Below are 27323 nucleotides of genomic sequence, written 5' to 3'. Positions count from 1 at the left end.
AAGACTCTTTGAGGTGAAAAGGGAGAAATTTGCTTCATGCAGAGATTCCCCAGATTTCATTTCCCTACAGAAGGCCTTCAAGGCATTCACAAGACTCTTTGGGAGGAAAAGGGAGAAATTTGCTTCATGAAAAGATTCCCCAGATTTCATTTCCCTACTGAAGGTCTTCAAAGCCTTCACAAGACTATTTGGGGTGAAAAGGGAGAAACTTGCTTCATGCGAAACTTCCCCAGATTTTAATTCCCTACTGAAGGTCTTCAAGGCCTTCACAAGACTCTTTGGGGTGAAAAGGGAGAAATTTGCTTCATGCAAATGTTCCCCAGATTTCATTTCCCCACCGGAGGTCTTCAAGGCCTTCAGAAGACTATTTGGAGTGAAAAGGGAAAAATTTGCTTCACACAAATATTCCCCAGATTTCATTTCCCCACCAAAGGTCTTCAAGGCCTTCCACTGACTCTATGGGATGAAAAGGGAGAAATTTGCTTCATGTGAAAATTCCCCAGATTTCATTTCCCTACTGAAGGTCTTCAAGGCCTTCAGAAGACTCTTTGGGATGAAAAGGGAGAAATTTGCTTCATGCAAAAATTCCCCAGATTTGATTTCCCTACCGAAGGTCTTTAAGGCCTTCACAAGACTCTGGGAGGAAAAGGGAGAAATTTGCTTCATGCAGAGATTCCCCAGATTTCATTTCCCTACAGAAGGCCTTCAAGGCCTTCACAAGACTCTTTGGGGTGAAAAGGGAGAAATTTGCTTCATGAAAAGATTCCCCAGATTTCATTTCCCTACTGAAGGTCTTCAAGGCCTTCACAAGACTCTTTGGGGTGAAAAGGGAGAAATTTGCTTCATGCAGAGATTCCCCAGATTTCATTTCCCTACAGAAGGCCTTCAAGGCCTTCACAAGACTCTTTGGGGTGAAAAGGGAGAAATTTGCTTCATGAAAAGATTCCCCAGATTTTATTTGGCTACTGAAGGTCTTCAAGGCCTTCACATGACTCTTTGGGGTGAAAAGGGAGAAATTTGCTTCATGCGAAACTTCCCCAGATTTTATTTCCCTACTGAAGGTCTTCAAGGCCTTCACAAGACTCTTTGCGGTGAAAAGGGAGAAATGTGCTTCATGCAAATGTTCCCCAGATTTCATTTCCCCACCGGAGGTCTTCAAGGCCTTCAGAAGACTATTTGGCGTTAAAAGGGAAATATTTGCTTCACACAAATATTCCCCAGGTTTCATTCCCCCACCAAAGGTCTTCAAGGCCTTCAGCTGACTCTCTGGGATGAAAAGGGAGAGATTTGCTTCATGTAAAACTTCCCCAGATTTCATTTCCCTACTGAAGGTCTTCAAGGCCTTCAGTAGACTCTTTGAGATGAAAAGGGAGAAATTTGCTTCATGCAAAAATTCCCCAGATTTGATTTCCCTACCGAAGGTCTTTAAGGCCTTCACAAGACTCTGGGAGGAAAAGGGAGAAATTTGCTTCATGAAAAGATTCCCCAGATTTCATTTCCCTATTGAAGGTCTTCAAAGCCTTCACAAGACTATTTGGGGTGAAAAGGGAGAAATTTGCTTCATGCAAAACTTCCCCAGATTTCATTTCCCTACTGAAGGTCTTCAAAGCCTTCACAAGACTCTTAGGAGTGAAAAGGGAGAAATTTGCTTCATGCAAAACTTCCCCAGATTTTATTTCCCTACTGAAGGTCTTCAAGGCCTTCACAAGACTATTTGGGGTGAAAAGGGAGAAATTTGCTTCATGCAAAAGTTCCCCAGATTTTATTTCCCTACTGAAGGTCTTCAAGGCCTTCAAAAGACTCTTTGGGGTGAAAAGGGAGAAATGTGCTTCATGCAAATGTTCCCCAGATTTCATTTTTCCACCGGAGGTCTTCAAGGCCTTCAGAAGACTATTTGGAGTGAAAAGGGAAAAATTTGCTTCACGCAAATATTCCCCAGATTTCTTTTCCCCACCAAAGGTCTTCAAGGCGTTCAGCTGACTCTCTGGGATGAAAAGGGAGAAATTTGCTTCATGTAAAAATTCCCCAGATTTCATTTCCCTACTGAAGGTCTACAAGGCCTTCAGAAGACTCTTTGGGATGAAAAGGGAGAAATTTGCTTCATGCAAAAATTCCCCAGATTTGATTTCCCTACCGAAGGTCTTTAAGGCCTTCACAAGACTCTTTGGTGTGAAAAGGGAGAAATTTGCTTCATGCAAAGATTTTCCAGATTGCATTTCCCTCCCGAAGGTCTTCAAGGCCTTCACAAGACTCTTTGGGGTGAAAAGGGAGAAATTTGCTTCATGCAGAGATTCCCCAGGTTTCATTTCCTTACCGAAGGCCTTCAAGGCATTCACAAGACTCTTTGGGAGGAAAAGGGAGAAATTTGCTTCATGAAAAGATTCCCCAGATTTCATTTCCCTACTGAAGGTCTTCAAAGCCTTCACAAGACTATTTGGGGTGAAAAGGGAGAAATTTGCTTCATGCAAAAGTTCCCCAGATTTTATTTCCCTACTGAAGGTCTTCAAGGCCTTCACAAGACTCTTTGGGATGAAAAGGGAGAAATTTGCTTCATGCATAGTTTCCCCAGATTTCATTGCCCTACCGAAGGTCTTCAAGGCCTTCACAAGACTGGGGTGAAAAGGGAGAAATTTGCTTCATGCAAAGATTTCATTTCCCTACTGAAGGTCTTCAAGGCCTTCACAAGACTATTTGGGGTGAAAAAGGAGAAATTTCCTTCTAGCAAAAATTCCCCAGATTTCATTTCCCTACCCGAAGCCCATTAAGGTCCGGAAAAGAGAGTATTTGGGGTGTAATTGGATAAATTCACTTCATAGAAAAATTCTCCAGATTTCATTTCCCCACCTAAGGTCTTCAGGGCCTTCAAAAGACTATTTGGGGTGTAAGGGGGAAAATGGACTTTGTAGAAAAATTCCCCAGATCTCATTTCCTTACTGAAGGTCTTCAAGGCCTTAGGAGAGAATTTTTGCCGTGCCAAGGAGAAAGAAATTTGCATCAAGGAAATCATCTCCAGTTTTCTTTCCCTATCTAAGGTCTTCAGGGCCACAAAAGGGAATATTTGAGGTGAAAAAGAGGAAAATTGCCTTACCCAAAAAGTCTCCCGCTCTGTTTTCTCTACGTAACATTTTCGGGGCCTGCCAATATAATATGTGGGGTTAAAAACCAGGAGGATTTTGCTTCACGCAAAATCCTCCAGTTTCTTGGTCCGCCTAAGTTCTTCAAGTCCTCAGTAGAGAATATGTGAGGGGCAAAAGGAGAAATTGGCTTCTTGCAGATACATCTCCTGTTCCTGACTCCACGTCTGGCCTTCAAGGCCTTTGAATTTGAGAAAGAAAGGAAATCTTTGAGGTGTAAAAGGGAAAATTTGCTTCATGGCCAAATCTCCAGCTTGTGATTTTCTCTACCTAAGGTCTTCAAGGCCAGAAAAGAGATTAATTTAGTTCGAAGAAGAGAAAATTGCGCTATGTAAACAATGTCTCCAGGATGTCTTTTCTCTACCTCAGGTCTTGGAGGTCAAGCAAGTAGGTATTTCCAGTGAAAAAGGAAAAACTTGCTTCATGTAAACGATTTCCTGCTTTCAGGTTTCTAACTAAGGTTTTCCAGGCCTGAAACTCTGTGGCATTTTCAAAGGGGCATTTTGCTTCCTGCCAAACCTGTCCTGCTTATTGGTCCCCTCAAGGTCTTCAAGGCCATCAAAGAGATTATATGAGACTTAAAGAGATGAAATTGCTTCATGCAAACCGTCTCTAGCTTTTATGTCCCTATCCAAGGTCTTCAAGGCCTGAAAAGAGAAGGTATAGCCTTAAAAAGGGAGAATTTTTCTTCCTGCCAAAACTGTCCTGCTTATTGGTCACCCCAAGGTCTTCAAGGCCATCCAAGAGAATAGAGGAGATGAAGAAGGCTGAATAGGCTTCATGCAAACCATGTCCAGCTTTCTTGTCTCTCTGCAAGGTCTTCAAGGCCTTGAAAGAGACCATTTGCGGTGACAAGAGAGGGAAATTTTCTTCACGCAGATACACCTCCTCTGCATTACTCCACCTCCGGCCTTCAAGGCCTTTTCATTGAGAATGAATAAAGACTATATGAAGTGCCAAAGTAGAAGTTTGCTTCATGCAACCATCTGTGGCTTAGATTTCTCTCCCTAAGGTCTTCAAGGCCAGAAGAGAGAATATCCGAGGTAAAAGTGGAGAAACGTGGTTCCTGCCAACCATCAGCACCTTTGGTTTCTCTACCTAAGGCCTTCAAGGCCTCCAAAGAGATTATCTGAGGTGGAAAAGGGGAACCTTGCTTCTCGCAAAGCATCTCCAGCTTTTCCTTCTCTGTGTAAGGTCTTCAAGGCCTCCAAGGAGATTATTTGAGGTGGAAAAGGAGAACTTTGCTTCACGCAAACCGTCTGAGGTGGAAAAGGAGAACTTGGGCTTGGGTTGTTGCAGGAAGAAAGAGAGAGAGAGAGAGAGAGCACAAAGAGATAAGACTTGGGTGAAGAGCCTCATGCTAATTCCCCCTAATAATCCCTAAAAGAGTTTTCACGCTTTTCCGTCCACTCTGCCTGCTCCGCCCTCTCAACCGTGGACAAAGTCATCAAAGCACTCTGTGCCACCTAACCAGGTAGGATATTGGACTGCTAGTGGGAGCGGGCCGGGTTTTTGGTTCTTGGGAATGCCGGGATGCTTTTGTGTCCCGGTCGCTCCCCGGGTGCTCGACGCTGCTTAGCAAGTTGCTATCGAGACATGTCTGGGAATTCTTTGAAATCACAAAACATCTGTTGCAACGCTTTGCTAGGGTTGAAGTAGCATTCAGACCTACGTGGAAATGATGGCTTGTCCAGTCCACATTGCAGTTGGCTTCCGGTTGAGGTGGGCTACATTATCCCATCGGATTCTCCTAGGCAGTCTCCCTGTCAGCTTGCCCTAGAGTGCCAATGAGTTTGGTTTTTAGTTGGGATCAAGCGATTCGTTTCCTGTGTGCTCCGGGATCAGTGATTTGGCCACCATCCTTCCCTGAATTGAGCCTAGTGGTTTGCAGCCTGCTCTGAGACCCGATTTTCAGCTATTCATTCACTTTCCTGCCTCTTCTGTAGATCATGCATCTTAAGAGCCGCTATGGTTCAGTTTGGAAATGACAAGAGAGAGAAACGGGTAAGCAACCCTTGCGGAACATCTGGTTCATTGGGAAAGGGAGTAATTTGGAGTTCAACAGCTGGGATTCCGTTTCTTCTAGGTGACTGTTCCCCTTTCCCATTTGGTGCGTTGGGTGAAATATCGGGGCAAGAATGAAATCTGGGTCCTCGCCTCACTGCCCAAACCTTAACCAAGCTTTACCAAGGAGAAAGAGTTAGGCAAATCAAGCTACTGTAACTCCTGAATCTAAGTACTAGACATCTGCGGAAGTGGGCAATAAAGAAGAACGGAACTGTATTTTCCCTCTCCCTATAGGGCCAGCCGGCGCAACTCAAGAAACACTCCAGAGAATGTTCATCTCCAGAAGAATAGAGGCTGAAGGAAAATCAGATGATGGTTGGATTTGGAGAAAAAAAATCCAGCTACTGGTTAAGATGAAACTGTTCTGGACCCAAGGCTCAGTCTGGAGCCTCTGGTCCAGGATTTTGGAGGGCAAGAAAAGAAAATTTGGTGGGGAGAAGGAGGGATTTTTCCTGGTGCCAAATTCTTGAAAAACTTAGCCTCATGTAAAGCAGCCTCTCCTCCTCAAAGGACAACGATGGCTGTTCCTCCTTGGGTCTTCAAGGCCCAAGGGGTGAGGAGGGAGAGAGTAGGTTCAGGCCAAACTCTCCTATTTGATCTATCATCTCCCATCCTGGCTACTCTGGTGTTTGTGGTGGGGTCGGGGGGAACCGGGGGTGGGAAGGGGGGGAAACCCTAAAGAAACTCTGCAGGGGCAAAGAAGAGGTTCTCTTCTTGTAGAATCTCGAAAAGCACGGTCCCTCTGTCCTTGAAATCTCCCCAGTTGGTCTTTATGGCCGCACTTCTGGACCCAGAGATTAGCCTGACAGACCGTCATCTGGGATATCTCTCTCGTGAGCCTTCTGGTTTTCAGAGAGGGTAGACCTGCTCCATTTTGACCATGAAGGCTCATTTTCCATGTGAATCAATTGACCAGTTTGACAGGGAAATACTTTTCAAAATTCTATAGTGTTTCATCAGGATGACAGTTTCTAACCCGTATGACGAAAGCACATCGGAGAGAACTCCTTGACCTTCTCTAGATCCTGGTTGACCAACTCCATGGTCAATGGAATGTTATTTTTCTCACATTCAAGTGATATGGAACAACTAAGAGATTTACTCAATCCATCCCACCAGCATTTTAAAAGTCAATAAAATAGCTAAATAAAAGAAAAATAAATGCAAAGCGCAACTCCCGGCAGGAGAATAAAATACAATAAAATAGTTTAAAATTAAAGTAAATATTAAAATCACTGACATATAAAATAATTGACATATAAATACGCAGCACACTCATTCCATTGAACGTAGATGTCTGGGATATCCTCGGATTTACCGAAAAAAAGAAAAAAATTCCACGCATTCGAAGTCCCCAAACGGCAAGGTGTATCTCTCTGCCTTTTCTAACGTGATTAGGTAAATGGCTTTATGAACTCATACTGACTGTAACACTATAGACCGCCCCAAAACGTCAAGGGACAATTAATGCAGTGCAATTTCCAAACAGCTTGACTTCATATGCTTGGTTTAAGAATGTCTGACACGTTGAGTGTTTTGTTCTCAAGGTTTTGAGTCAGTACAGATTCGGAAGCTGCTATTCTGGACTGGATCTTGCCTGGATGAGGTAGGTCCCGGTAGGAGCAGAGGTAAGTGCCGTCCGGAAGATAGAAAAATATATCAGTCCGTCCCCGTGAAGGGTGGGTGGAAAGGCCATCCTTCCTCTTGGTGGCTCTGGGAGCTGGCAAGTGTTGCCTCGGTGAATGTCGGCGTCTTTACCCCTGTGTTAACTTTTCCGCATCAGAATCTGCCGGTAGGATATTTGTTCCCCACACACAGGGAGGAGAGGATCAGTGTTCCTAGATACGGGGGAAACGACGAGGTGAAGGTGCCGCGGACCAAGAAGGACAATTCACGGGATCGTGGCCGCCATCGGGGGCACGGCCGCCTTCCCTGCTGCCCCTCATTGCAGGGCGGTGGGGGGAAGCAGGGACATCTCGGTGAGAGGGTCCCGGGGGAAGATGGAGGCGACGGACCGGGCCTGAGGAGGTGGGATGGAGGGTGGAAGCCCACTGCGGCACTGCCACTAGGTGCCCCCTGATCTCCTCAGTGGGAGACCCACTGCAGGGGGGACAGTGGCAGTGCAGGGGAGGGTGGGGCAGGGAGGAGGGTGTTGCTGGGGACCCCTTCTCTATCATTTCCCCTCTTCACGTTCCCTTCCTTTTCCCCGGCCACTTCCCTTTCTCCTCCTTCCCTTTCTCCCCTAAAATAAAAGTAAAAAAGGGTTGTTTCCACAGCATCCCAGCATTCAAGGACCACAGCCTTTTGGAGGACCCCCCGAGCCGGCTCTATCCTCTTCCTGGGCTCCCAACGGCCCGAAGAACTCCGGACTGCATCCTGAGGACCCCAGCCCTCCAGCCCAGCCAGCCCTGCACTTCCTCCTGGACTCTGCACCGCCCGTCTTGGGAAAACGATCCTGAAGCATGCCGGACTGCACCCTGAAAACCCCAGCCCTCCAGCCCAGCCAGCTCTAACTTCCCCCTGGACTCTCAACCACCCTCCCTGGGGAAACAATCCTGAGGCATTCCTGACTGCACCCTAAGGACTCCAGCCCTCCATCCCAGCCTGCTCTAACTTCCCCCTGGACTCTCAACTGCCTGCCCACCCGAGGGAAACAACCCTGAAGCACTCTTGACTGCACCCTAACCCCAGCTCCCCACTTCCCCCAGACCCAAGGCTCAGGATGTTTTCTTGGGCCTGGGGTTGTCTCTGACCCCCGCCCCACCCCCCCCGACTAGATCCACCCCCAAGCCCCTTCCAGATATTCCCAGAAAACCTGTTCTTCCCCAAAACACTATGTTAGTGAATAAAACATGTTAAACTCCCTTCTCACACCTGATAGTCTTCCTTGGTTTGTGGATTTGGTCTCTATATGGTTCATAGAGATAGTGTCTGCACAGGTAAAGAAGACAGAGGCTTCAGTGCTACTGACTAAAACGCCTCTTCGCACAAAGGAAATTGAAGGCAGCAGCCCTTCCTGAGGGCTTTCCAGTAAACTGATATTTGGGAACTCCTGAGCCAGCCAAAATGGTGACAGTTTTGTGGGGAAAGTGGAAGGACACTATGGCACTAGATGCCCCTTCTTCCGTAGAAATTAGTTTTTCTTTTCTCTGCCAACTTCCAGGAGAGCTGGTAAGCACCACAATAATAATGATGCTGGTATTTGTTAAGCGCTTACTTGGTGCGAAGCCCCGTTGTAAGCCGTGGGGTAGATAAGAAGGTTATGAGGTTGTCCCCCGTGAGACTCATAGTCTTAATCCCCATTTTACAGATGAGGTAACTGAGGTCCAGAATAGTGGAGGGACTCGGCCATAGTCACCCAGCAGTCAAGTGTCGGGAATCTGGAACTCGAACCCACGACCGCTGACTCCCAATCCCGTGCCCTTTCCAGTGAGACAGACCGCTTCTCTTATAATCGTAATAATGGTATTTGTTGGGCGCTTATGTGCCAAGCCCTCTATGAAGCCCTTGAATAGATAGAAGGTGATCAAGTTGTCCCCTATGGGGCTCATAGTCTTCATGTGCATTTTACAGATGAGGTAACTGAGGCCCAGAGAAGTTAAGTGACTAGCCCGAAGTCACACGGCGGACAAGTGTGGGATTTTGGAATTGGAATCCACGACGTCTGACTCCCAATCCCGTGCTCTTTCCACTAAGCCAGGCTGCTTCTCTTAGAATCATAACGATGGTACCCTTTAAGCGCTCACCAGGTGTGAAGCCCTGTTCTATGCACTGGGGTAGATAGGAGCTTATCTGGTTATCCCACTTGGGGCTCGCAGTCCTAATGCCCAATTTACAGATGCGTTGACTGAGGAGGAGCCCAGAGGAGTCGAGTGGCTTGCCCAAGGTCCCACAGCAGTCGAGTGTCAAAGTTGGGATTCGAACCCACGACCTCTGGCTCCCAAACCCGTGCCCTTTCCACTATGCCATGCTGCTTCGTGGCCCTGGGTAGAGTTCACAGTGTGGACGACTCCCTTGGTTTAATGGCCCGTGGGAGTGTAGTGGACAGGGCACTGGCCTGGGAGTCAGAAGGTCATGGGGTGTAAAGCCGGCTCTGCCGCTTGTCCGCTGTGGGACCTTGGTCAAGTCCCTTCACTTCTCTGGGCCTCAGTCACCTCATCTGTCAAATGGGGATTGAGACTGTGAGCCCCACAGGGGACAAGGACCGTTTGTCCGACCCAATTTACTTGCATCCACCCCAGCGCTCAGTACAGTGCCTGGCCCATAGCCAGCACTTGACAGATACCACGGTGATTATCATGATTACTCGGATTATTATTATTGATGGCCCGAGTTTAAGAGAAGAAAAACTCCTTAGTTTTTGCCGGGTCTCTAGTTTTGAGAGAGACTAATTGCCCAGTTTGTCCAGAAAAGCCCAGTCGGGCATCTCGTCTGGCCCCTTAACCTGCGGGGCACATGGCTCCAACACCGCTGGTTAAATATGGGAAAGGTAGGCCCTGCCACCTGCCGTTTAGGGGACCGAAATGCCTCCTAAACATCTCCGTATAATCCATCGCTTCCCCTTATTTAATAATAGTAATAATGATGGTCGTGGCTGCCGCTAAGCGTTTACTATGTGCCTAGCGCTGTTCTAAGCGCTGGGATTGCTGGGCGGTAAGCGGGTCGGCCACAGCCCAGTCCAGAGATGGGGCTCCCAGTCTGAATCCCCATTTGACAGATGAGGGAACCGAAGCCCAGAGAAGTTAAGCCACTGGCCTGAGGTCACACAGCCCCTGCAAGCGGCGGAGCAGGGATTAGAACCCGCATCCTCTGACTCCCACGCCTGTACTCTTGCCCCCAGGCCCTGCTGCTTCTCCACTTGTCTCTCCTGTCTCCCCCACTGTTGGTGAAAAGTCCTTGTGGGTAGGGATCTCGTCTATTGACTGTTCTGTAGCCTTCCGAACACTTAGTAATAATAATAATAATGGTACTTGTTAAGCGCTTACTCTGTGCAAAGCACTGTTGTAAGGGCTGGGGAGGTTACAAGGTGATCAGGTTGTCCTTGGGGGGCCTCACAGACTTAATCCCCATCTTACAGATGAGGTAACTGATGCACAGAGAAGTTAAGTGACTTGCCCGGAGTCACACAGCTGACAATTGGCGGATTAGGGATTTGAACCCATGACCTCTGACTCCAAAGCCCGTGCTCTTTCCACTGATCCACGCTGCTACTTAGTAATGAGCTTAGAGGTGACAAATCCAGTTGCCCGAGGTGACACCGAAGGGAAAGGAATGGGGAAAGGAGACCATAGGGACAGGGCAGGAAATGAAGCCCTTTTCATTCGTGGTTTGGGTGGGGGGGAGTTTGTTGTTTTTTTTTTTTAAGTATGATCATTGGTTTGATGAAAGTAGCATGGCTCAGTGGAAAGAGTCCGGCTTGGGAGTCAGAGGTCATGGGTTCTAATCCCTGCTCCACCACTTCTCAGCTGTGTGAATTTGGGTAATCACTTAACTTCTGTGGGTCTCAGTTCTCTCATCTGTATAACGGGGGGTTAAGACTATGAGCCCCATGTGGGACAAGGTGATTAGCTTGTATCCCCCCAGTGCATAGAACAGTGCTTTGCACATACTAAGCACTTAACAAATGCCATCATTGTTATTAAAGTATTCATGACAGACATATCCTAGAACTGTCTTGGGTGGCATACAGATGAACAGGGTTCAGCATCTGCAGTAGATGAGCCATTTTCAGGGGCCATTTGGCAATCTTGGACTGGAATGCCCTCCCTGCACACAACTGCCAAGCTAGCTCTCTTCCTCCCTTCAAAGCCCTACTGAGAGCTCACCTCCTCCAGGAGGCCTTCCCAGACTGAGCCCCCTTTTTCCTCTCCTACCCAACCCCCCAGCCCTACCTCCTTCCCCTCCCCACAGCACTTGTATGTATATATATATACATACATATCCATATACATATATATGGACAGATTTATTACTCGATTTATTTGACTTGTACATATTTTACTATTCTACTGATTTTGTTAATGATGTGCAAAGAGCTTTAATTCCATTTGTTCTGACGATTTGGACACCCGTCCACATGTTCTGCTTTATCTGTCTCCCCCTTTCAGACTGTGAGCCCGTTGTGGGGTAGGGACCGTCACTCTATGTTGCCGAGTTGAACTTCCCAAGCGCTTAGTACAGTGCTCTGCGCTCGGTAGGCGCTCAATAAATACAATTGAATGAATGAATGAATCTAAAGGCAGAATTCATGGGGTTGAACAGAAGAGGCAGGAAATGAGCGGCTTTTTTTCCTGTTGGAGTCCTCTGTGGGGAAGGGGAATACACGAGGCTGAGGGACAGCGTGGACTCCGCCCACTGGGTCACTCTGGGGCCGCCCTGACCTCCCGGTGACTCCTTGGGTCACTCGGGCACCTCCCTGACCTCCCGGTGACTCCTGGGGTCACTCGGGCACCGACCCCGTGTGTTCCTGACCCAGTGGGTCACTGAGCCAACGACTAGCCACCCACTATTGCAATAGACAAATCCACCATTTGGAACTGGTGGCTGTGCAGGCCGTTGAGAGAATCTGAGGCGTTTGGAGGTGAGAAGCAGCGTGGCTCAGTGGAAAGAGCACGGGCTTCGGAGGCAGAGGTCTCGGGATCGAATCCCCCCTCTGCCAAGTGTCAGCTGTGGGACTTTGGGCAAGTCACTGAACTTCTCTGGCCCTCGGTTACCTCATGTGAAAAACGGGGACTAAGACTGGGAGCCCCACGGGCGACACCCTGATCACCTTCTATTCTCCCCAGCGCTTAGAGCAGTGTTTTATATATAGTAAGCGCCTAAGAAATGCCATCATTTTTATTAGAGGTTCCCCCAACAGGCTCCAAATTGCGTCTATTGCTATAGAAAAATCCACCATTTCGAATTGGTGGCCATGGCGGCCGTTTAGAGAAGCTGAGGCGATTTGAGGTGGGTTTTTTTTCTTTCTTTCTTCCCGCCACCCGCCCTAGAAGTGGGTGAAGGAGGCCAGGAGGAGGAGCTCGGCTCCTGTCAGTCAGAGGCGGAGCGCGGGCAATCGTTGGCTCCGCCCCCCGTTCGCCTCAGGCCCAGACTGAAAAGAGGCCGGGAGGGGGGCGGAGCTTCTCAGTGTGGAGCGGCCAGAGCTCGGAGTCTGTGGGCGAGGTGGGTGGTGAGGACCCCTGAGGGGACCCTAGGAGACGGGAGGGACCTGAGGGGAGGGGAGGGAAAGCCAAGCCTCTGCCTCACTCTGCTTCACGCAAACCATCTCCTCCTTTTATTTCTCTCCCTGAGGTCTTCAAGGCCTGAGAAGAGAATGTTGAAGAGTGAAAATACAGAAATCCGCTTCATGCAAAACCAGCTCCTTTGATCTCTCTCCCTAAGGTCTTCAAGACCTGAAAAGAGAATATCTGAGATTGAACAGGAGAAATTTGTTTCATGGAAGCCGCCTCCCACTTTCATTTCTCTACCCAAGGTCTTCAAGACCTACAAAAAGAATATTTGTGTCCAAGGTGGACAGCTTTTCCTCACGCAAACCATCTCCTGCTTTTGTTTCTCTACCTAAGGGCCGGAAAGAGTGATATATAGGGTTAAAACAGGAAAAGTTTGCTTCTTAGGAAACCTCACCTCATCAGCACGTAGAACAGTGCTTTGCACATAGCGCTTAAAAATGCCATTATTATTATTATTATCTTTCTACCTAAGGTCTTCAAGACTTGAGCAAATGTGTGAATTGGAAAAGGAGAAATCTGCTTCATGTAGAAACATGTCCTGTGTATTAGTCCACTGGAGGCCTTCAAGGCCTTTGAAAAGACAAGGAGTCAAGAATATTGATGGTGAAAAGGAGAAATTTGCTTCATGCAATAAAAATCTGCCTTTCTCTACCTAAAAAGGACCTGAAAAGGGAGTATTTGAGGGAAGAAAGGAGAGCTTTGCCTCATGCAGAAACATCTCCTGTACCTGACTCCACTGGAGGCATTCAAGGCTTCTGAAAACAGAAAGAATAGAGAATATTGATGATAAAAAGGAGACATTTGCTTCATGTAAAAAAAAAGCTACCATTCTTTCTCTACCTAAGGCCTTCAGGGCCTGAAAAGAGAGTAGCTGAGGGGTGAAAGAAGTTTGTTTCACGCAGAAACATCTCCTGTTCCTGACTCCACTTGAGGCCTTCAAGGCCTTGCATTAGAGTTTCCCCAACAGGCTCCAAATTGCGTCTTTTGCTATAGAAAAATCCACCATTTCGAGTTGGTGGCCATGGCGGCCATTTAGAAAAGCTGAGGCGATTTGAGGTGGTTTTTTTCTTTCTTTCATTCCTTCCCCCGGCCGTCCTAGAAGTGGGTGAAGAAGGCCAGGAGGAGGAGCGCGGGCAATCGATGGCTCCGCCCCCCGTTCTCCTCAGGCCCAGACGGAAAAGAGGCCGGGAGCGGGGCGGAGCTCGGAGTCGGAGGAGGAGGTGGCTGATGAGGACTCGTGAGGGGACCGGAGGAGACGGGAGGGACCGGAGGGGAGGGAAAGCCAAGCCAAGCCTCTGCCTCACTCCGAGTTAGTCTGAGGGAGGAGACTGGAGGTTCGGGAAGGTCAGGGGAAAAAAGCAAGAAAAATGAGCCCTCAGGGCGACTCTGCGCCCTCCCCTTGCCCGGCAGTTTTCCTTCTTTGGCTTTTCCGGGATTCGAAGTGCCTTCCAGGAATTCTGCGGCTCTCAAACGGTATTCCAAATCACTCCCTCACGGTGCTCCCCTCTACCCGTTGCGGGGCGGGGGGGGGGGGGTTCTTCAAGCGCGCAGTACAGTGCTCTGCACACAGTAAGCGCTCAATAAATACGATTGAATAAATGCATGAAACTGGCGAATAACCTTCTCGGCAGGGACCCAATGAAACGACTGCCCGACCCGGTTTGAGGGGAAAAAGTGGGCGTAGCAACAGAACGGTCTTCATCCATAAATCATTGTGGTATTTGTTAGGCGCTCACTGTGTGCGGAGCACTGTTCTAAGGAAGCAAGCCCCGTCTTTGCGGGAGGGATGAAGCTGCGGTAGGAGCGGCTCTGCAGTGACGCCCAGCGGCGGAGTTGGTTTCCCCAAGCGGTTTATTCCAAATGTTAATTCCAACTCCTCCGTTGGTTCAGTCGTTCAGCTCTATCCTGAAGTGATCCGTTTCAGAGAGGGCTGAGCCAGGGGACAGGATGAGGGCTCAAGTCAGGCTGAGGCCCCCGGGTCTGTCTGACAAGAGAATGGGAGGGGACAGTCTCGAAAAGAAAGCAATGATTGCCTCAACTCCTCACCCGCGAGGAAGTTTTTCTTCGCGTACTAGTCAGATCCTCCTGTGGAAAAAAAAAAATGTATTTCCAGCCCCGATGAATTTCGCCACAGCCCAGGAATGGGAAATGCAGGTTGGCCAAACTGCACTTTAGTGTCAATCTCCTTTCTTAGTATCTACTCAGAAGGCAAATCAAATGTGTTATTCAATGCTGGCCCTCTCAACAGCCGCCCCCTCCGGCCCCAAACGCCCCACCCTCATCAGTTAATGGCTCTCACTCTCCCCTGACTACTGGTAGTGGGATCCTTATCCCTGTGAGGTTTCGATCAGTAGAGAGAAAGGGAGAGAAGAAATGACTTCTGTGTCTTGGAGCCATGTGAATTAACATGGCTTTGGCAAAGGCATTTCTGCTGTCCCCTAGGAAAGCCATGTTGTCTCTCTGTGTTCCAACCAAGGTTTGGCCTCCCTTCAGAAACCGGCAGTGCCCCCTCCAGCCGAGGCTCCAGGAGATGAGGAGAAGCACCGGAGCAGGAAGGAGGAATCTTGACTGTACTGACCACCCCGGCACCCACCAAAACTGAACCTGAAACGAGCCGGCCAAGGAGCTCAAGGCGGCCGCCATGACCAGGAGAAAGGTAGGAGAAACTCGTCGTTTTGGAGGGGAATGAGTGTATCTGGGCTCTTGGGGAGACAGAAGGCACGTTATGGGTGGGAGGGAGGGATTGTCTACCTGTGTATCCGGGAAATTGGATTGACTAATCAAACTTGTAGATTTCTTTTTTCCTGGGAGAGGAAATTTCAAAAGAATTGTATTATCCTTAATAAGGAATCCCCAAGACAGGCTGGAATCCACTGGGTCACTTTTCTTCCCCTGGCGTAAACAAGGAGTTGCCTTGTAGATCCCTCCTGGAGGGACTCTGTACCGAGAGCTGCACCAGCGAGGGAGAGGACGAGGGAGAAGTGATCGGGGGTCAAGCCGACAAGTGGACACCGGGACGCCCTGAGAGAAGATGGGAGTTGACCTGACCATTGGGAAAAAATAAGTATCTAATCGTAGACTGACCAAAAAACACTTGGAAATGGTCATTTACTGCTCATGTCAAATGATTTGAACTCTGATAGGTCTCCATTTCTCTCTTCTCTCTCTCTCTCTCTCACACCCTCTCCCCCCCATTTTTCTATTCAAGATGAAAAAGATATTTGGACTTATTCTCACAGAATATTTCCCCAAACCGTTTTCAGGCGAAAGAACTCCGGTTAGGATGTTGCTTTTCTTCCTTTACATACAGTCAGGGGAGAGAGATGGCAGGGACAGGGAGCCATTCGTTAGGAAGAAATAATAAGGAAAATGAAAGAGAAATTAAAAACCTAGTACTGTGAGGCTATTTTAAAGGAGATGAAAAAGCTGACCCTTATAGTAAGTTTCCAAGGGAAATTTACCACAGGTCTCCTAAAAAAAGAATGAATAAAAAGTCTTCAGACACGGTTCCCCGGTTTAGGACAGTTCACTCGCCTGACTGTCGTGATTGGGTTAATATTCCATGTTGAGGTTTGGATTCGTCAAAGAAGAGAGAGTAAAGAAAAGTCTTGCAAATCCTCTAAAGGTGTGATTCTGAAGTTGATCTGGACAAGGAATCCCCCTGTCCTTCCTGGAAACGGTGGTCTAGACTGTGCTCTAACCCAGGTGGATCTTTTTCAGAGACTTCACCTGCCGACTTCTGGGAGTGCCCCATCCGGCAAGCATCCACACAGCGGCGGAGCTGCGGTCTCAGACGTCAGCGGAAGCCGACCCACGGGAGCGTGAGGAGGGCCAGATGAATAGATGCTGGCAGCAGCAGCAGTAGGGGTCTGTGAAACCGGGAGGGAAGGGTTTGGGGGTGGGATGAGTGAGCTAGAGAGCCCTCTCCAGGCCCGCCAAAAGGAAGAGTTATCTTGTCAGAAGGGTGGGGCGATGCTCTCACAATCCCATGCCGCAGGTTGGAATCCTTGCCTGAGTAACCACTTTTAATCTCCGGGCACGCCGATCCGTACAAATGTGAAAGGCCGGAGAGCCGTGCACGGCCCACACGCTCAGGGCTGTGAGGGAGCCATGCAGTCGTCCATAGGGATATTTTGACAAAGGATGCCAGGCTCATTGTGGGTCTCTCTACCTCTGCAGATAACACTAATGAGGGATTTTCTTTCTTCACCTCAGGACGGCAGGCTGAATTCCAAACCTCCAGTTGGCTCGGCTTCTCCCAGACTATTGGAGGAATGAAGGCTGCAGTGAGAGAAGACCTTCGCTCCAGATCATGCGGCAAGAGATGGACCAAGGTAAAACCCTTTTAGGCTCAGAACTAATGTAGTGCTCTAACCTAGGGCATTAGGGCCAGGAAGGAAGAGGAAAAAGAGAAAGAGTTTTCTTTATGCCCACAATCTCCTGTTTTTATATACCTACCTACCTAAAGCCTTCAAAAGACTCTTTGGGGTGAAAAGGGAGAAGTTTTCTGCACGCAAAACTTCTCCAGATTGTATTTCCCTCCCGAAGGTCTTCATGGCCTTCAAAAGACTCTTTGAGATGGAAAGAGGCATGAAACGCCGGTATGAGTGACTCTAAAATGATGCCCAGCGGGTGGAGTTTGTTTCCCCAAGGGGTTCGTTCCAAATGTTAATTCCAACTCCTCAGTTGGGTCAGTCGTTCATCTCTATCCTGAAAGGATCCGTTTCAGAGAGCGCTGGGCCAGAGGAGAGGATGAGGGCTCAAGTCAGGCTGAGGCCCCCGGGTCTGTCTGAGAAGAGAATTGGAAGGGTCAATCTCTAAAAGAAAGCAATGATTGCCACAACTCCTGACCTGTGAGGAAGTTTTTCTTCACGTACTAGCCAGATCCTCCTGTGGAAAGAAAGTGTATTTCCAGCCCCAATGAATTTTGCCACACCCCAGGAATGGGAAATGCAAGTTGGCAAAACTGAACTTTACTGTCAATCTCGTTACTTCATATCTCCTTAGAAGGCAAATCAAATGTCTTATTCAATGCCGGCCCTCTCAAGCACCACCCTACCCACCCCAAACGCCCCACCCTCATCATTTAATGGCTCTCACTCTCTCCTAACTACTGGTATTGGGATCCTTATCCCTCTGAGGTTTCGATCAGTAGAGAAAAAGGGAGAGAGAGAGAGAGAGAGAGAGAGAGAGAATACAAGACTTCCATGTCATGCAGCCATGTGAATTAACATGGCTTTGGCAAAGGAATTTATTTCTGCTGTTCCCTAGGAAAGCCCCATTGTCGCTCGGTGTTCCAACCAAGGTTCGGCCTCCCTCCAGAAACCGGCAGTGCCCCCTCCAGCCGAGGGTCCAGGAGATGAGGAAAAGCACCAGAGCAGCAAGGAAGAGGCCTGACTGTACCGACCACCCCGGCACCCACCAAACCCGAACCTGAACCGAGCCGGCCAGGGAGATAAGGGTGGCCGCCGTGACCGGCAGAATGGTAGGAGAAACTCATCGTTTTGGAAGGAAATGGGTGTATCCGGGCTCTTGGGGAGACAGAAGGCATGTTATGGGAGGGAGGGAGGGACTGTCCACCTGTGTATCTGGGAAGTTGGATTGATTAATCAAGCTTGTAGATTTCTTTTTCCCTGGGAGAGGAAATTTCAAAAGAATTTTATTATCCTTAATAAGGAATCCCCAAGACAGGCTGGAATCCACTGGGTCACTTTTCATCCCCTGGCGTAAACATGGAGTTGCCTTGTAGATCCCTCCTGGAGGGATTCTGTTCCGAGAGCTGCACCAGCGAGGGAGAAGTGATCGGGGGTCAAGCCGACAAGTGGAGACCGGGACGCCCTGAGAGAAGATGGGAGTTGACCTGTCCATCGGGAAAAAATAAGTATCTATTCGTAGACTAACCAAAAAAACACTTGGAAATGGTCATTTACTGCTCGTGTCAGATGATTCGAACTCTGATAGGTCTCCATTTCTCTCTTCTCTCTCTCTCTCTATCTCTCTGTCTCTCTCTCTCTCTCTCTCTCCCTCTCCCTCTCCCTCTCCCTCCTTCCCTCTCTCCCTCCCTCCCTCGGTCTCTCCCTCTTTCTCTCTCTCTAATTTTTCTATTCACGATGAAAAAGATATTTGGATTTTTCCTCACAGAATATTTTCCCAAACCATTTTCAGGCGAAAGAACTCCAGTTAGGATGTTGCTTTTCCTCCTTTACATACAGTCAGGGGAGAGAGACGGCATGGTCGGGGAGCCATTCGTTAGGAAGAAATAATAAGGAAAATGAAAAAGAAATTAAATACCTAGTACTATGAGGCTATTTAAAAGGAGATGAAAAAGCTGACCCTTATGGTAAGTTTCAAAGGGAAATTTACCACAGGTCTCCTTAAAAAGAATGAATAAAAAGTCTTCAGACAAGGTTCCCCGGTGTAGGACAGTTCACTCGCCTGACTGTCGGGATTGGGTTAATATTCCATGTTGAGGTTTGGATTCATCGAAGAAGAGAGAGCAAAGAAAATTCTTGCAAATCCTCTAAAGGTGTGATTCTGAAGGTGATCTGGACAAGGAATCCCCCTGTACTTCCTGGAAACGGTGGTCTAGACTGTGCTCTAACCCAGGTGGATCTTTTTCAGAGACTGCATCTGCCGACTTCTGGGAGCGCCCCATCTAGCAAGCATCCACACAGCTGCGGAGCTGCGGTCTCAGATGTCAGCGGAAGCCTACGCACGGGAGGGTGAGGAGGGCCAGATGAATAGATGCTGGCAGCAGCAGCAGTAGGGGTCTGTGAAACCAGGAGGGAAGGGTTTGGGGGTGGGATGAATGAGCTAGAGAGCCCTCTCCAGGCCCGCCGAAAGGTTGGAATCCTTCCCTGAGTAACCACGTTTTATCTCCGGGCATGCCGATCCGTACAAATGTGAAAGGCCGGAGAGCCGTGCACAGCCCACACGCTCAGGGCTGTGAGGGAGCCACGCAATCGTCTTTAGGAATATTTTGACAAAGGATGCCAGGCTCATTGTGGGTTGCTCTACCTCTGCAGATAACGCTAATGAAGGGATTTTCTTTCTCCACCCCAGGACGGCAGGCTGAATTCCAAACCTCCAGTTGGCTCGGCTTCTCCCAGACTATTGGAGGAATGAAGGCTGCAGTGAGAGAAGACCTTCGCTCCGGATCTTGCGGCAAGAGATGGACCAAGGTAAGACCCTTTTAGGCTCAGAACTAATGTAGTGCTCTACCCTAGGGCTTTAGGGCCAGGAAGGAGGAGGAAAAAGAGAAAGAGTTTTCTTGATGCCCACAATCTCCTGTTTTTATATACCTACCTACCTAAGGCCTTCAAAAGACTCTTTGGGGTGAAAAGGCAGAAGTTTCCTTCACGCAAAACTTCTCCAGATTTTATTTCCCTCCCGAAGGTCTTCATGGCCTTCAAAAGACTCTCTGGGGTGAAAAGAGGCATGAACAGCCGGTATGAGTGACTCTGAAATGATGTCCAGCGGGTGTAGTTTGTTTCCCCAAGCGAGAGGGGTCAATCTCTAAAAGAAAGCAACGATTGCCACAACTCCTGACCCGCGAGGAAGTTTTTCTTCACGTACAAGCCAGATCCTCCTGTGGGAAAAAAAGTGTATTTCCAGCCCCAGTGAATTTCGCCACACCCCACCAATGGGAAATGCAAGTTGGCAAAACTGAACTTTACTGTCAATCTCCTTTCTTCGTATCTACTTAGAAGGCAAATCAAATATCTTACTCAGTGCCAGCCCTCTCAACCACTACCCCAAATGCCCCACCCTCATCATTTAATGGCTCTCACTCTCTCCTGACTACTGGTATTGGGATCCTTATCCCTGTGAGGTTTTGATCAGTTGAGAAAAAGGAAGAAAGAGAGAGAGAATAAAAGACTTCCATGTCATGCAGCCATGTGAATTAACATGGCTTTTGCAAAGGAATTGATTTCTGCTGTTCCCTATGAAAGCCCAGTTGTCGCTCTGTGTTCCAACCAAGGTTCGGCCTCCCTTCAGAAATTGGCAGTGCCCCCTCCAGCCGAGGGTCCAGGAGATGAGGAGAAGCACCAGAGCAGCAAGGAGGAGGCTTGACTGTCCCGACCACCCCGGCACCCACCAAAGCGGAACCTGAACCGAGCCGGCCAGGGAGATCAGGGCGGCCGCCGTGACTAGCAGAACGGTAGGAGAAACTCATCGTTTTGGTGGGAAATGAGTGAATCCGGGCTCCTGGGGAGACAGAAGGCCCGTTATGGGTGGGAGGGAGGGACTGTGCACCTGTGTATCCGGGAAGTTGGATTGACTGATCAAACTTGTAGATTTCCTTTTTCCTGGGAGAGGAAATTACGAAAGAATTTTATTATCCTTAATAAGGAATCCCAAGACAGGGCAGAATCCACCGGGTCATTTCTCATCCCCTGGCGTAAACATGGAGTTGCCTTGTAGATCCCTCCTGGAGGGACTCTGTACTGACAGCTACACCAACGAGGGAGAGTACGAGGAAGACGTGATCGGGGGTCAAGCTGACAAGTGGAGACCGGGACACCCTGAGAGAAGATGAGAGTTGACCTGTCCATCGGGAAAAAATAAGTATCTAATCGTAGACTAACCAAGACACACTTGGAAACGGTCATTTACTGCTCGTGTCAAATGATTCGAACTCTGTTAGGTCTCCGTCTCTCTCTCTCTCTCTCTCTCTCTCTCTCTCTCTCTCTCTCTCTCTCTCTCTCTCTCTCTCTCTCATTTTTCTATTCAAGATGAAAAAGATATTTGGACTTTTCCTCAGAGAATATTTACCTGTTCCATTTTCAGGCGAAAGAACTCCGGTTAGGATGTTGCTTTTCCTCCTTAAAATTCAGTCGGGAGAGAGACGGCAGGGTCAGGGAGCCTTTCGTTAGGAAGAAATAATAAGGAAAATGAAAGAGAGATTAAATACCTAGTACTGTGAGGCTATTTACAAGGAAATGAAAAAACTGACCCTCACTGTAAATTTCCAAGGGAAATTTACCACAGGTATCCTAAAAAAGAATGAATAAAAAGTCTTGAAACAAGGCTCCCCGGTTTAGGACAGTTCACTCGCCTGACTATCGGGATTGGGTTAATATTCCATGTTGAGGTTTGGATTTGTCAAAAAAGAGAGAGCAAAGGAAATTCTTGCAAATCCTCTAAAGATGTGATTCCGAAGGTGATCTGGAGAAGGAATCCCCCTGTACTTCCTGGAAACAGTGGTCTAGACTGTGCTCTAACCCAGGTGGATCTTTTTCAGAGACTTCATCTGCCGACTTCTGGGAGCGCCCCGTCCGGCAAGCATCCCCACAGCTGGGGAGCTGCGGTCTCAGACGTCAGTGGAAGCCGACCCACAGGAGGGTGAACACGGCCAGATGAATAGATGGTGGCAGCAGCAGCAGGGGTCTGCGAAACCAGGAGGGAAGGGTTTCGGGGTGGGATGAGTGAGCTAGAGAGCCCTCTCCAGCCCCGCCAAAGGAAGAGTTATCTTGTCAGAAGCTGGGGGCAATGCTCTCACAATCCCATGCCACAGGTCAGAATCCTTGCCTGAGTAACCACGTGTTTATCTCCGGGCACGCCGATCTGTACAAATGTGAAAGGCCAGGGAGTCGTGCATGCCCCACCCGCTCAGGGCAGTGAAGGAGCCACGCAATCGTCTTTAGGGATATTTTGACGAAGGATGCCAGGCTCATTGTGGGTTGCTCTACCTCTGCAGATAACACTAATTTAGGGATTTTCTTTCTCCACCCCAGGACGGCAGGCTGAATTCCAAACCACCAGTTGTCTCGACTTCTCCCAGACTATTGGAGGAATGAAGACTGCAGTGAGAGAAGACCTTCGCTCCAGATCATGCGGCAAGAGATGGATAAAGGGAAAACCCTTTTAGGCTCAAAACTAATGTAGTGCTCTACCCTAGGGCTTTAGAGCCAGGAAGGAAGAGGAAAAAGAGAAAGAGTTTTCTTGATGCCCACAATCTCCTGTTTTTATATACCTACCTACATAAGACCATCAAAAGACTCTTTGGGGTGAAAAGGGAGAAATTTCCTTCACGCAAAAATTCTCCAGATTTCATTTCCCTCCTGAAGGTCTTCAAGGCCTTCTAAAGATTCTTTGGGGTGAAAAGGGAGAACTTTGCTTCATGCAAATGTTCCCCAGATTTCATTTCCCCACCGGAGGTCTTCAAGGCCTTCAGAAGACTGTTTGGAGTCAAAAGGGAAATATTTGCTTCACACAAATATTCCCCAGATTTCATTCCCCCACCAAAGGTCTTCAAGGCCTTCAGCTGACTCTCTGGGATGAAAAGGGAGAGATTTGCTTCATGTAAAACTTCCCCAGATTTCATTTCCCTACTGAAGGTCTTCAAGGCCTTCAGAAGACTCTTTGGGATGAAAAGGGAGAAATTTGCTTCATGCAAAAATTCCCCAGATTTGATTTCCCTACCGAAGGTATTTAAGGCCTTCACAAGACTCTTTGGTGTGAAAAGGGAGAAATTTGGTTCATGCAAAGATTTTCCAGATTGCATTTCCCTCCCGAAGGTCTTCAAGGCCTTCACAAGACTCTTTGGGGTGAAAAGGGAGAAATTTGCTTCATGCAGAGATTCCCCAGATTTCATTTCCCTACAGAAGGCCTTCAAGGCATTCACAAGACTCTTTGGGAGGAAAAGGGAGAAATTTGCTTCATGAAAAGATTCCCCGGATTTCATTTCCCCACTGAAGGTCTTCAAAGCCTTCACAAGACTATTTGGGGTGAAAAGGGAGAAATTTGCTTCATGCGAAACTTCCCCAGATTTTATTTCCCTACTGAAGGTCTTCAAGGCCTTCACAAGACTCTTTGGGGTGAAAAGGGAGAACTTTGCTTCATGCAAATGTTCCCCAGATTTCATTTCCCCACCGGAGGTCTTCAAGGCCTTCAGAAGACTATTTGGAGTCAAAAGGGAAATATTTGCTTCACACAAATATTCCCCAGATTTCATTTCCCCACCAAAGGTCTTCAAGGCCTTCAGCTGACTCTCTGAGATGAAAAGGGAGAGATTTGCTTCATGTAAAACTTCCCCAGATTTCATTTCCCTACAGAAGGTCTTCAAGGCCTTCAGAAGAGTCTTTGGGATGAAAAGGGAGAAATTTGCTTCATGCAAAAATTCCCCAGATTTGATTTCCCTACCGAAGGTCTTTAAGGCCTTCACAAGACTCTGGGAGGAAAAGGGAGAAATTTGCTTCATGAAAAGATTCCCCAGATTTCATTTCCCTATTGAAGGTCTTCAAAGCCTTCACAAGACTATTTGGGGTGAAAAGGGAGAAATTTGCTTCATGCAAAACTTCCCCAGATTTCATTTCCCTACTGAAGGTCTTCAAAGCCTTCACAAGACTCTTAGTGAAAAGGGAGAAATTTGCTTCATGCAAAACTTCCCCAGGTTTTATTTCCCTACTGAAGGTCTTCAAGGCCTTCACAAGACTATTTGGGGTGAAAAGGGAGAAATTTGCTTCATGCAAAAGTTCCCCAGATTTTATTTCCCTACTGAAGGTCTTCAAGGCCTTCAAAAGAGTCTTTGGGGTGAAAAGGGAGAAATGTGCTTCATGGAAATGTTCCCCAGATTTCATTTTTCCACCGGAGGTCTTCAAGGCCTTCAGAAGACTATTTGGATTGAAAAGGGAAAAATTTGCTTCACGCAAATATTCCCCAGATTTCATTTCCCCACCAAAGGTCTTCAAGGCGTTCAGCTGACTCTCTGGGATGAAAAGGGAGAAATTTGCTTCATGTAAAAATTCCCCAGATTTCATTTCCCTACTGAAGGTCTACAAGGCCTTCAAAAGAGTCTTTGGGATGAAAAGGGAGAAATTTGCTTCATGCAAAAATTCCCCAGATTTGATTTCCCTACCGAAGGTCTTTAAGGCCTTCACAAGACTCTTTGGTGTGAAAAGGGAGAAATTTGCTTCATGCAAAGATTTTCCAGATTGCATTTCCCTCCTGAAGTTCTTCAAGGCCTTCACAAAACTCTTTGGGGTGAAAAGGGAGAAATTTGCTTCATGCAAAGATTCCCCAGATTTCATTTCCTTACTGAAGGCCTTCAAGGCATTCACAAGACTCTTTGGGAGGAAAAGGGAGAAATTTGCTTCATGAAAAGATTCCCCAGATTTCATTTCCCTACTGAAGGTCTTCAAAGCCTTCACAAGACTATTTGGGGTGAAAAGGGAGAAATTTGCTTCATGCAAAAGTTCCCCAGATTTTATTTCCCTACTGAAGGTCTTCAAGGCCTTCACAAGACTCTTTGGGATGAAAAGGGAGAAATTTGCTTCATGCATAGTTTCCCCAGATTTCATTGCCCTACCGAAGGTCTTCAAGGCCTTCACAAGACTGGGGTGAAAAGGGAGAAATTTGCTTCATGCAAAGATTTCATTTCCCTACCGAAGGTCTTCAAGGCCTTCACAAGACTATTTGGGGTGAAAAAGGAGAAATTTCCTTCTAGGAAAAATTCCCCAGATTTCATTTCCCTACCCGAAGCCCATTAAGGTCCAGAAAAGAGAGTATTTGGGGTGTAATAGGATAAATTCACTTCATAGAAAAATTCTCCAGATTTCATTTCCCCACCTAAGGTCTTCAGGGCCTTCAAAAGACTATTTGGGGTGTAAGGGGGAAAATGGACTTTGTAGAAAAATTCCCCAGATATCATTTCCTTACTGAAGGTCTTCAAGGCCTTAGGAGAGAATTTTTGCTGTGCCAAGGAGAAAGAAATTTACATCAAGGAAATCATCTCCAGTTTTCTTTCTCTATCTAAGGTCTTCAGGGCCACAAAAGGGAATATTTGAGGTGAAAAAGAGGAAATTTGCCTTACCCAAAAAGTCTCCCGCTCTGTTTTCTCTACGTAACATTTTCGGGGCCTGCCAATATACTATGTGGGGATAAAAACCAGGAGGATTTTGCTTCACGCAAAATCCTCCAGTTTCTTGGTCCGCCTAAGTTCTTCAAGTCCTCAGTAGAGAATATGTGAGGGGCAAAAGGAGAAATTGGCTTCTTGCAGATACAACTCCTGTTCCTGACTCCACGTCTGGCCTTCAAGGCCTTTGAATTTGAGAAAGAAAGGAAATTTTTGAGGTGTAAAAGGGAAAATTTGCTTCATGGCCAAATCTCCAGCTTGTGATTTTCTCTACCTAAGGTCTTCAAGGCCAGAAAAGAGATTAATTTAGTTCGAAGAAGAGAAAATTGCCCTATGTAAACAATGTCTCCAGGATGTCTTTTCTCTACCTCAGGTCTTGGAGGTCAAGCAAGTAGGTATTTCCAGTGAAAAAGGAAAAACTTGCTTCATGGAAACGATTTCCTGCTTTCAGGTTTCTAACTAAGGTTTTCCAGGCCTGAAACTCTATGGCATTTTCAAAGGAGCATTTTGCTTCCTGCCAAACCTGTCCTGCTTATTGGTCCCCTCAAGGTCTTCAAGGCCATCAAAGAGATTATATGAGACTTAAAGAGATGAAATTGCTTCGTGCAAACCATCTCTAGCTTTTATGTCCCTATCCAAGGTCTTCAAGGCCTGAAAAGAGAAGGTATGGCCTTAAAAAGGGAGAATTCTTCTTCCTGCCAAAACTGTCCTGCTTATTGGTCACCCCAAGGTCTTCAAGGCCATCCAAGAGAATAGAGGAGATGAAGAAGGCTGAATAGGCTTCATGCAAACCATGTCCAGCTTTCTTGTCTCTCTGCAAGGTCTTCAAGGCCTTGAAAGAGACCATTTGCGGTGACAAGAGGGGGAAATTTTCTTCACGCAGATACACCTCCTCTGCATTACTCCACCTCCGGCCTTCAAGGCCTTTTCATTGAGAATGAATAGAGACTATATGAGGTGCCAAAGTAGAAGATTCCTTCATGCAACCATCTCTGGCTTAGATTTCTCTCCCTAAGGTCTTCAAGGCCAGAAGAGAGAATATCCGAGGTAAAAGTGGAGAAACGTGGTTCCTGCCAACCATCAGCACCTTTGGTTTCTCTACCTAAGGCCTTCAAGGCCTCCAAAGAGATTATCTGAGGTGGAAAAGGGAAACTTTGCTTCTCGCAAAGCATCTCCGTCTTTTCCTTCTCTGTGTAAGGTCTTCAAGGCCTCCAAGGAGATTATTTGAGGTGGAAAAGGAGGAGTTTGCTTCACGCAAACCGTCTGAAGTGGAAAAGGAGAACTTGGGCTTGGGTTGTTGCAGGAAGAAAGAGAGAGAGAGAGAGCACAAAGAGATAAGACTTGGGTGAAGAGCCTCATGCTAATTCCCCCTAATAATCCCTAAAAGAGTTTTCACGCTTTTCCGTCCACTCTGCCTGCTCCGCCCTCTCAACCGTGGACAAAGTCATCAAACTACTCCGTGCCACCTAACCAGGTAGGAAATTGGACTGCTAGTGGGAGCGGGCCAGGTTTTTGGTTCTTGGGAATGCCGGGATGCTGCTGTGGCCCGGTCGCTCCCCGCGTGCTCGACGCTGCTTAGCAAGTTGCTATCGAGACATGTCTGGGAATTCTTTGAAATCACAAAACATCTGTTGCAACGCTTTGCTAGGGTTGAAGTAGCATTCAGACCTACGTGGAAATGATGGCTCGTCCGGTCCACATTGCAGGTGGCTTCCGGTTGAGGTGGGCTACACTATCCCATCGGATTCGCCTAGGCAGTCTCCCTGTCAGCTTGCCCTAGAGTGCCAAAGAGTTTGGTTTTCAGTTGGGATCAAGCGATTCGTTTCCTCTGTGCTCCGGGATCAGTGATCTGGCCACCATTCTTCCCTGAATTGAGCCTAGTGGTTTGCAGCCTGCTCTGAGACCCGATTTTCAGCTATTCATTCACTCTCCTGCCTCTTCTGTAGATCGTGCATCTTAAGAGCCGCTATGGTTCAGTTTGGAAATGACAGAGAGAAAAACGGGTAAGCAACCCTTGTGGAACATCTGGTTCATTGG

General features: G+C 47.7%; 1 protein-coding gene and 3 long non-coding RNA genes across 5 annotated transcripts in view; 3 read left to right on the top strand and 1 right to left on the bottom strand.

The window, feature by feature from the left end:
- PDZD9 (PDZ domain containing 9) overlaps window positions 1-27323 on the bottom strand; it is a 185056-nt gene that overhangs the window by 100938 nt on the left and 56795 nt on the right. The gene's annotated exons all lie outside the window — the stretch shown is intronic.
- On the top strand, window positions 4405-5774 carry LOC119942485. The gene is made up of 3 exons (XR_005455367.1): window positions 4405-4608; window positions 5081-5138; window positions 5436-5774. It is a non-coding gene; the product is annotated as an uncharacterized LOC119942485 (long non-coding RNA).
- LOC119942491 lies at window positions 16090-18404 on the top strand. The gene is made up of 4 exons (XR_005455373.1): window positions 16090-16297; window positions 16646-16764; window positions 17753-17915; window positions 18107-18404. It is a non-coding gene; the product is annotated as an uncharacterized LOC119942491 (long non-coding RNA).
- LOC119942490 lies at window positions 19498-21352 on the top strand. Its single transcript, XR_005455372.1, has 3 exons — window positions 19498-19611; window positions 20412-20591; window positions 20855-21352. It is a non-coding gene; the product is annotated as an uncharacterized LOC119942490 (long non-coding RNA).

This window comes from Tachyglossus aculeatus, chromosome 21 (assembly GCF_015852505.1).
Source record: "Tachyglossus aculeatus isolate mTacAcu1 chromosome 21, mTacAcu1.pri, whole genome shotgun sequence".
NCBI lineage: Eukaryota > Metazoa > Chordata > Mammalia > Monotremata > Tachyglossidae > Tachyglossus > Tachyglossus aculeatus.
Note: the sequence above shows the minus strand (reverse complement) of the source record. Positions and strands in the feature narration are given on the sequence as shown.